Here is a 9,810-nt window from a genome sequence, read left to right as displayed (position 1 = left end):
TCTGGGAAATTGTGTTGACTTTCAAGAATGTGGCTATGATCTGGTTTATCTCCTGTTGTCCTTTTGTCTTAACCAAACAGGATGGACCCCACAGAGAGGTTGACTTGCTACAACCAACAGAGGGTCTTGATCCCCAACTCCTCATAGTTTCTTCTGCAGCCAGAGACCAGCATGTTGGAATAAGGCGCTGGGTAGGATCAGAGCAGGATTCTCAAGAAGCCACAGCTGGAACTGTGTTCGGTGGGAAGGGGTGAGGACTCACAGGCTGCTTCGTCAAAGCCATTCGCTCACATTAGAACAGAACTGGGACACAGAGAAAAGAGATGTGAACCACCGCAGGGAGACATGCTGGTAGCTGGTAGCAACCACATAGTTATAAATATAATGCAGCTGAATCCTCTTTAAAACATGATTTCATTGCGGACCGGCATGCATGCACATGAATCCTGCTTACTGTGGGTCTTTTTAAAGCACACGGACAAAATCGTAGTTCTACCCTTCTCTGGTTTTGTATTTCAGGAGGAATATATGAAGTGTGGCTTTAAAACAGATGCCATGTTTATCTCAGGCTGGTCCATCTTTCCTTCCTTGTGCTACCTGCTAGGTTTGTGATTTTCTCCATCTTCAAAACTACCCTCAATAAATTTGAAGTTTACAAAAATATTTAAATGAAACCAAGAAACTTAGACTTGGAGCGCCGTACCCAAATCAAAACATTTTCAGCTGTTGCATATTGAGGAATAAATGGTTTCATGTGTAAAAAAAAAAAAATACTTTTAGGGCTGGAGATGTAGGTCAGTGGTAGAGCACCTGCCTGACATGGCCAAGGCCTTAGATTTGATCCCTAACATTTCCCTCCCCACTAAAAATTAAAAATATAAGAAGCTTTAAAGATTGGACATACAGATATAAAGTGCACAGTTCTTTCACCTTTAAAATCAGACAGACAAGCCGGGCATGGTGGCACACGCCAGTAATGCCAGCACTTGGGAGGCTGAGGCAGGAGGATCGCTGTGAATTCGAGACCAGCCTGGGATACATAGTGAGTTGCAGAGGAGTCTGAACTACAGAGTAAGACCCTGTCTCAAAAAACAAACAAACAAAAAATCAGACACACACACACACACACACACACACATATCCCTGGACTACCAAGAATTTGTTGTAAATATACAATAAGTAAAGGACTGGGAGAATATGCTGAAAAGTCCCCAACTTATAGCAGATCTAATCCAGGAGCTCTCTGTCTCAGGTGTAAAATCCAGTGTCACTGGTGCCGGTGCCGAATTAGGTGGCGTTCTCTGTGTCCCATCATGAGGTCAGGGCCCCTCAGCAGAGGGGTACTTCTGCCTGTATCGGCATCTCTCAACACTTAAAAAGGTCCATCTGACAATAATGTGAAACAGCAAAGAAAAGAACAGGAAAGTATGTTCACACCATCGTCTCAAATGTGGAAAAATGCATTTAAAAGGGACAAAGGAAACAACAAAAGAATGACAGTTATCTCCGGGAAGACTTCCGTCCATTTCTATTTTCTCCTTTTTGATTCTCTGTATAATGCTAGTATTTCTGCAATGCAGAAAAAGTTGCTGCACAACAGTTAGGCCCCTACCAAAATTTATTCAGTTTCTAGGACATCCCAGGAAGAAGGAGAGAGGCAGGAAGAAGGGGTGACAGGTGTTTTTTTTAGGCCTGTAATTTCAGCCAGATACAGCGCCCTGAAATGTGTATCTGCTTTCATGATGCCTTCACTGCGAGCCATTAATCAAGTTAATTACGAGTAGTCGAAGCCCTGGGAGTCCTCATTGACTGACACAGTTCAACCTATAATTTCTTTGTAATTTACAGAGCCAAATATGAAGAAATGTTGCTTCTCTCTTATGAACCCTGCTTCTGGCAATGCTGATTCCAGTGGTAAGGAGCAACCTAGATCCCAAATAAGAGAGAAGAGGTGCCTTGCGCACTAGGTCTTGGCAATTAAATCATCAGAAATAAGAATTCATCTAGAGGCCTCCCCTGGCACAAGTCGAAGCTGGAACCTCAAGGAAGGAAGTGAGCCAGAAAAAGTATGTCATCTATGACATCACCCACAGGAAAGGGCCAGGGGATGGAGCTGGACAAGAAGGGCAGAGCACTAAGCATCGTGGGAAGGATCAGCTCACACCAGCAAAGGGGCATTAGGGCTCTCAAAGTGTTAGAGAGCAGCAGTCTTGACCTTTGTGTTGGAATTGTGGCCTTAGTATCCGACAGGTGTTAATGCTGTGATTTTCCCCAATTCTAGGGCCTTGCACACGGGAAATCAGTATGTATTTGTCTAATTACAAACCGCGCTAGAGTGTTCACCTCCCTTTTCCCTCCTCTCCTCCTCCTCTCTGAATTCATTCAACTATCCCACACACATTTATTGAGTGCCTACTATATCTAGACATTAAAGACGAATAGGAATTCAAAGATGAATGAGTCACAGCCCCTTACAACGAAGAATTAAAGCTGAGCTGTAGTCTTGTGTGGGAAGGAAGGCAGACGTGTAGTCTTTAAATACGATAGTGTGTGGCAAGGCCTATGTTAGGACACGGACCAGGCAGGATGTAAGAACACAGACGGAGGGGAAGGGTCAATTAATTATCCATCAGTAGCGCTGGTCAGAGCTGTCTTCATGAAAAGGTAGTCCCTGAGCTAATCTCAAACATCGGCTGGGTAGAGTCCTGGTGGGGTGGGTAATACAGAGGGCCAGCGACGGATGGACAGAGGCAAGAGTGAGAGCTGCTGCCCGTGGCACAGGTTCACAAGGGGGGGCTGGCAATGAGCCGAAAGCCACCCAGGGGACTTCATTGCCCGGGCAAAGGACCATCCGTGAGACTCTCTTAAGTAGAACAACATCAGACCTGTGGTTCAGCAAAGTTGTTTTGGTTTCTGCCATGGGAGAGCTTTTACGAGCGTCGAAGAAAGGGCAAGCACGGAAACTAGGCCAGGGGGTCGCGTGAACAGGAATTGAGACAGACGTTACAGGGGACGCAGGAGACAGAAACCACAGGATGTGAAGAGAGGCTGCAGGCACAAGGCGGGGTTGAAACACAGTGAGTGTTTACATTTTTAAAAACTTAGTACAGTGAAAGATGCACTGCCAAGGAGAAGTGTGTTAGAAGCGAGGGAATTTGGAGTATTTTGAAGGGAATGAATGGCAATGTATCTTTTACTGTAATAAAGTTTTAAAATTGAAACATTACCCATATTTTTTATTACTCTTCACCGATCAAGTGTTTACCGCAGTCTCTGTCCATTAAAACCATCACAGATGTCTTCATCCACCTTATTTATCGAATCTGCTACCGTACAACTCCTGGCTCTTCCCCAGTGTCAGGATGACCACGAAGGGGAACAACTCGAACGGATTCAGGACATTGCAGCAGCCGTAACAGGGCAGCTAAAGACCCTCACGAAAGAAGACCTCCAGAACTGCTTCAGAAAGTGGCAGGAAAGGTGGGGTGCGTGTGTTGGAAGCACAGGGGAGGATTTTGAGGGGGTGAACAGCAATGTGACTTATATGGCGATACTTTCTAAAATGTAAACATTTGCTGTATTTTTCAATCACATCTTTAGTGTAGACAGAGCTCACAAGCAGAATCAACTAGACTTTAGGCTGAGTTACTCCAGCATGGGGAAACTCAGCGAGACAGTGTTGAGAAGTACTTGGAATTCTCTCTTTTTGCTTTAGCAAAGTATCAGGTAATAATCTCAGTGCAATTATTTTTAACAGGTTGGAATAAAAACGTTAAGGAAGCAGGGATCTCAGAGCTCAGAGTCACTTGTGGGCAGTGTGTTCTAGGGAAGTCACTCCTCACTACGTGTCTCAGTTTCCCATCCTGCAAATGGGGATAATCTTAGAATCTAGCTCCTAGGTTTGTTGTGAAAGGGAGATGGGCTAATTCTCATGAAGGTTTTGCTAAGAGACCAATCCAGTACCCTTCAATGAATGTTATCTGTCACTGTTATATTATTATAATATAGCACCTTATACTTCATATTTTTTTAAAAAATATATAGGCTGGGCATGGTGGCATATGCTTGTAATCCCAGCACTCTGGGAGGCTGAGGCAGGAGGATCCTAAATTCAAGGTTAGCCTGGAAAACTTAGCAACGTAGCATAAGCTGTATCACAATAAAATCTATTGTATCAAAATAAAAAAGGGCTGGAGATTATCTCGGAGCAAAGGCCATGGGTTCAATCTCTAGTACATGAAAAAGAAAAGAGTAGAAGCCATCCAATCTCCAGTAGCTTCCCCATTCACACTAACATCTGAAGTCTTCGTGTTGGTCCTTACCCCTCCTCCCCCAAGTCATCTCTGCTTTGCCCTCACCCACTCAGTGCAGCCACAGGACCTGCTCTGCTGTTCCTCAAGCACACCCGATGTGCCCCCACGGCAGAGGCTGACCCTCTGAATGGAATACTCGTCCCTGACTTCCTCATCTTTGCCTCCTTATTTCCTTCCACTCTTTGCTCTTAAATTTCATTTCCCATGTAGGGCTTTTACTGACTACCCTAAAACTCCATGCTCCATCAGCTGTATTTTCACGGGACTGGTCTACTAAGTTGTTCTGGCATCTTATTAGCTACATGGTTTTTAATTTCCATATTACCTGTTTTCCTCACTGTAAACTTTGTTATAGCCAACCTATTATGTCCAAATTAGAGCCTGGTACTCAGTGGGCTTCTGTTATGTATTTACTGAATAAAGGAACTGCTCCCTGCTGCAGTCCCTGTCTTGTTTTTCTGCTTTTGTTCCTGCTTCTCACGTTCCTTCTCCATCACCTTCACAGGGTCTTCCTGCTGCTACTTAAACACTGGTGGGCCTCAGGACTCCATCTGTCCGGGATCCTTTTTTTTTTCTCTCCGCTCTCTCCTTAGGTGATCTCATCCATTTCCACGAATTTAAATGCTGTCTGGAGGTGACTTGCTTCCAAATTCTCTCTCAAGCCCAGCACTCCAGACTTCCACGGCCAGTCACCTCCTTGACATCTCCACTTTATATACAGTAGGTATCAACACATTAACACGTCCACAGCGGAACTCTTAATCCCCAGCCTCCCCGACACATAGCCCAGCCAGAGCCGGCCACCCTTTAGAGTTTCTGAATAGGAAAACGGATCTGGTGGGAAAGTCAGGGAAGCTATTCTGTTTATGTAGTACTTTACTTACGTTTTTGTTTGTCTGGTACCAGCGATCGAACTCAGGAACTTGCGCTTACAGGGCAGGCACGGTGCCACTGAGCTACATCCCCGGCCCAGTACTTGACTTACGTAAGATTAAAAAAAAAAATTTGATTGCACTAAAGAAGGGGAGCAGCAGATACTAGAAATTATGAGGGGGCTTTGGGTTCTTCTTGCCATTAGTTCTGTCTCACTCCACCTCTGACTCCTCCCTTATTTTTTAAGAAGCATCACTCAACTCGGGGTCACGAAGCCCACGCTATAGGGTTCCTGTCTTTCTTTCTCATCTATATCCACTCTATGACCGGGCTGTTTTCCTCCGAGACACAGCTGGAACCCTTCCTTACCTTTCCACGGCTGCTGCTGCTGTCTCTCTGTGCATCACCGGAACTACTACTCTGAGCCATTCACCAGGTAGCCACAGAATGGATCTCCTTCAACTGGAGACCGATCATGATGTTTTAAAAAAACCTTTACATCAGTAGAGTTTGTGCTCTTATCACAAGAATAGTGAGTATGTGATGTAATAAACATTAACTGGCTCAATGTAGCCATTCCACATTGTAACATATTTCAAAACAGGTTAGAAATAATAAGTGAATGCAATTTATTTGCCAATTAAAAATAACTATAAAATACATAAATGACGGTAGTTTCTTTATGGCAGTATTCACACCCTCACGACAGCCACATCCAAAGCCCTGGTTACTTCCTCAGGACGCACCATTCCCTGCCCAGTCGGTGGGGTAGGGGAGGATAGCACCAGCAGACCAGCCAGTCTTCAATCTGTTCTGAGGACACGCCAGGCTCCTGGCTGTCTGTCACCTGAGCCATTGCACACACCGTTCCCTCTGTCTGTATGCTCTTCTCTGCCCCTTTCCACCTTTTCACATTTTAAAAATCATGGGCTCACTGGTCACCTATTTTAAAATGTATTAGTTAGGGACTGGGGATTTAGCTCAGTGGTTCTGCTGCCTGCTTCTTAAGCACAAAGACCTGAGTTTGATGCCCCGTACCACCACCAACAACAAATCTGGGCCGGGGATTTGGCTCCGTGGTTCCGCTGCCTGCCTCGCAAGTGCAAGGGCCCTAGTTCAATCCCTGGTACACCCCCCAAATGTATCAGTTAAGTCTAAAAAAGTGTTAAAAAAAAGCCATTTTGACCAAGATGGAGTAACAAGAAATGGATTTATCCAGCAGCCTGCAACAACTGAAATATTGCTAAAATGTATGTGAAACGATGTTTTCAGACACTGGTCATCAGGGTGCAGAAGCAAGTCATCTCTGAAAGAACAGAAACAAACAAGGCGAATGCTGTGATTGTCCCCAGCTGCTGCCAGGAGAGAGTACCCAGAATTCAGTAGTGAGAAGGGTTACCTAGGCAGCGTTCAGGTCTCCTTACGTCCGGGGCATGGAGCTGTGTGTCCAGGCTGGCACAGTGACGAGTTTGCAGGGCAGAGTACCAGAAAAGAGGGTGCAGCACAAAAGGAAAGAAAATTGCTCTGCTTTTCTGGTGAGGATCTCCCCTGAAGCTTCAGCTGAATACTGATCACTGCGTGTGGGAGGAACTTACACAGTGCCAGAGAAAGAACAACTTGAAAGGATTAGAAGGAACAATCCTTGGAATTCACACAGGGCTGGAAATAGTTTGTGTTCCCCTCAGCCAAAGTGGAAAAACTTCCAAATTCATGGGCTATCAGATTGAGTCCTCAAAAGGGTGCTGTATCAGTAGAGAAAAAAAATTAGTCCTAACTGTTGTGCTGATCCCAAATAACAAACCACACAATGCTTCCAAAGGAGCAAAGAACAGCCTTACACTGTTTCCAAGTAAAAAACGGTGTTCCAGAACAAAGCACAAGAATATTTATAAGAATACAGAAATACACAGCATTCAACAGGGTAAAATTTACAATGATTAGCATTTGATGAAAAAATAAGGGGCAGGACAGTGCAACTCAATACAAAGAAAAACTAACCAGAAAGAGACAAACCCAGAAATGACTCAGCTCATAGAATGAGCAGACAGAAGAGTTACTATAGCTATATATTATAACTATATTCCATGTTAAGAAAGGTAGACCATGTTAAGTAGAGAAATGGAAGGCAAAAAGACTACTTCTAGTGGAAAAAAAAAAGAAATAATCTGGTATGACAAATATACTGGATGGGCTTAATAGCAGATTAGACATTAAGAAAAGAAAATATGAGTAAACACAAAGCCAGCGATGGAAAGTATAAAAAATGAAACAAAAAAGAGCCACTGAAACAAAAATAACGCACCAGTGAGCTGTGGGCAGCATAATGGGGGGGGTGAAGAAAATTTGGGGGTTCACATTTTTACCTTGATAGCAGTGACAGATCACAGGCACGCACAGATCAAAATTCATCAAACTATACACTTCAAACAGATTTCATCTGTGGCACTTTAACATATCTGAATACAGGTATAGGGCTGGGGATTTTGCTCAGTGGTTCCACCGTCCACTTCGCAAGTGCAGGGTCCTGAGTTGATCCCCGGTACCAAAAACAGTCAACATAGGCATTAAAAAAAATCTTAGGTGACATTAACATGGAAGATGGAAGTGGACCGTTGGAGGAATGGACTTGGAAAGTGGAGAGGGAAGATGTGTCAATTTTCCAAGCTTTTTTCCTGGAAAGGGGAGGAGATGGGTTCCTATTAACTACAGAAGTTTATAAAAATGAAGTTTAAAAAAAAAACCTTAAAATTTAATGGGTAACTGTGGAATGAATGAAAATAGAACGTGTAACTGAAACCAGTGGAAGAAAAAGTAGAGCCAAACAAAAACTGATAAATCCAATCAAAGCAGAAAAGGAGAAAATGAGAAGTCTGTAAAAATAGTAAACAGATGTTGAAAATAATAAAAGTTTTAGGCAAGAAACAAGAAAAAGAAATTTTAAATAGCCTGAGGTAGAAAGGAATTAATACATTGAAAGAAATGAATGAAAAAGAAAAACTTCAATCAATAAAATAAAAATTTAGGGACCAGGGATTTAGCTCTGTGGTGCTGCACCTGCTTTGCAAGCACAAGGTCCTGACTTCAATGCCCAGTAAAGAAAAAAAAGTTAGATTTAAAAAAAATGATCAATAAAATGATTCTTGGAAGCTATCAAGAAAAGGCTTGGAAGTCATAAAATCAATATTAGGAGTAAAAAGGGAAGGAAAAATATTAGTACATACATGTTTAAATTACAAGCAAATATTACATATTTTACACCATTTTAAAAAAAATCAACTTCATTGGGAAGCCAGGTGTGGTGGCGCACTCCTGTAATCCAAGCACTCGGGAGGCTGAGGCAGGAGGATCGCTATGAGTTCGAGACCAGCCTGGGCTACATAGTGAGTTCCAGGTCAGTCTCAATTACACAGTGAGACTCTGTCTCAACCCCCCCCCAAATCAACTTCATTGGGCTATAATTTACACAAAATAAAATGCCTAGTGTATAACTGCCTGATGAATTTTGATGTATACTCTTTGTAACCACCAACACCCGATCAAAGCATAAAATACTTCTGCTGACCTAGAAGCTTCTTGTGTCAGCCCCCAGTCAGTCCCATCCCTCTACCTTCCAGCCCCAGGTTCCTGCTCATCTGATTTCTATAACCATGGTACTGTCTTTTCTACATATTTGTATCTTGAACCATGTGCGTGCCTCTTTCACTCGGCAAAACTTCAACCTTCACCCATGTTAAGTGTCGATACGTGTTCACTTCTTTTCATTCCTGAACAGGGTCCTGCTCTATGGTTATAACACAATTTATCAATTCACTTCTCAATGAACATTTGGATGGTCCAGCTTGTCGGCTTTGAGTGGATGGTTTCATTCCTCTTGTGAGTGGAGTTGCTGGGTCCTCTGATAAGTAGAAAACACTGTCAAGCAGTAATCCTATCAATAATGCATGGAAATTCCAGTTGCTTACTCATTTGGTCAAACTTTTTATCAATATATTTCAGAACCCAAGGGAACTAGCCAATTTTCTAGGTAAAATATAAAAATTGACTGGAGAAAACTAAAGACTGAAAAGACCTATGACCCATACAAGACATTGAAATGGTAATCAAAGGTCAGCTCCACATACCCTCCAAATTCATCAGGATCAGAGTTTTACTAAGAAATTCCACACAATCATCAAGGACTAGATTAATTCCCATCTATTATTCAAATCTGGACTGAAAGAAAACGACATCATTTTATGAGCCTACTACAACCCTGAGCATCACTATTTGGTAAGAAAAACACCATAAAATTTGTAGTTCAATATCATTATAATCAAGAAAGCAACAATATCACATTAAGCCTGTTTTTAAAATGTCACCTATGCCCCTCACAATTAAGTAGAGTTTATACTAGACTGGAAGGATGCCATTTAAAAATTTCAACATTAAAAAAATCTAGCAATATTGTTTTTTGTTTTTTGGATTTTTTTTGTTGTTTTTTGGTACCGGGGATCGAACTGGGGTCCTTGTACTTGCAGAAGCAGGTGCAGAACCACTGAGCTAAATCCCCAGCCCCCAGCAATAGTTTATTATATTAACAAATTAAAAGTTAAAATGCATGTGGTTATCTGTAAAGATGCAGAAA

This window comes from Fukomys damarensis, unplaced genomic scaffold (assembly GCF_012274545.1).
Source record: "Fukomys damarensis isolate Sample0158 unplaced genomic scaffold, DMR_v1.0_HiC HiC_scaffold_19, whole genome shotgun sequence".
Classification (NCBI taxonomy): Eukaryota; Metazoa; Chordata; class Mammalia; order Rodentia; family Bathyergidae; genus Fukomys; species Fukomys damarensis.
The sequence above is the reverse complement of the archived record's forward strand: the minus strand, read 5'-3'. Positions refer to the sequence as shown.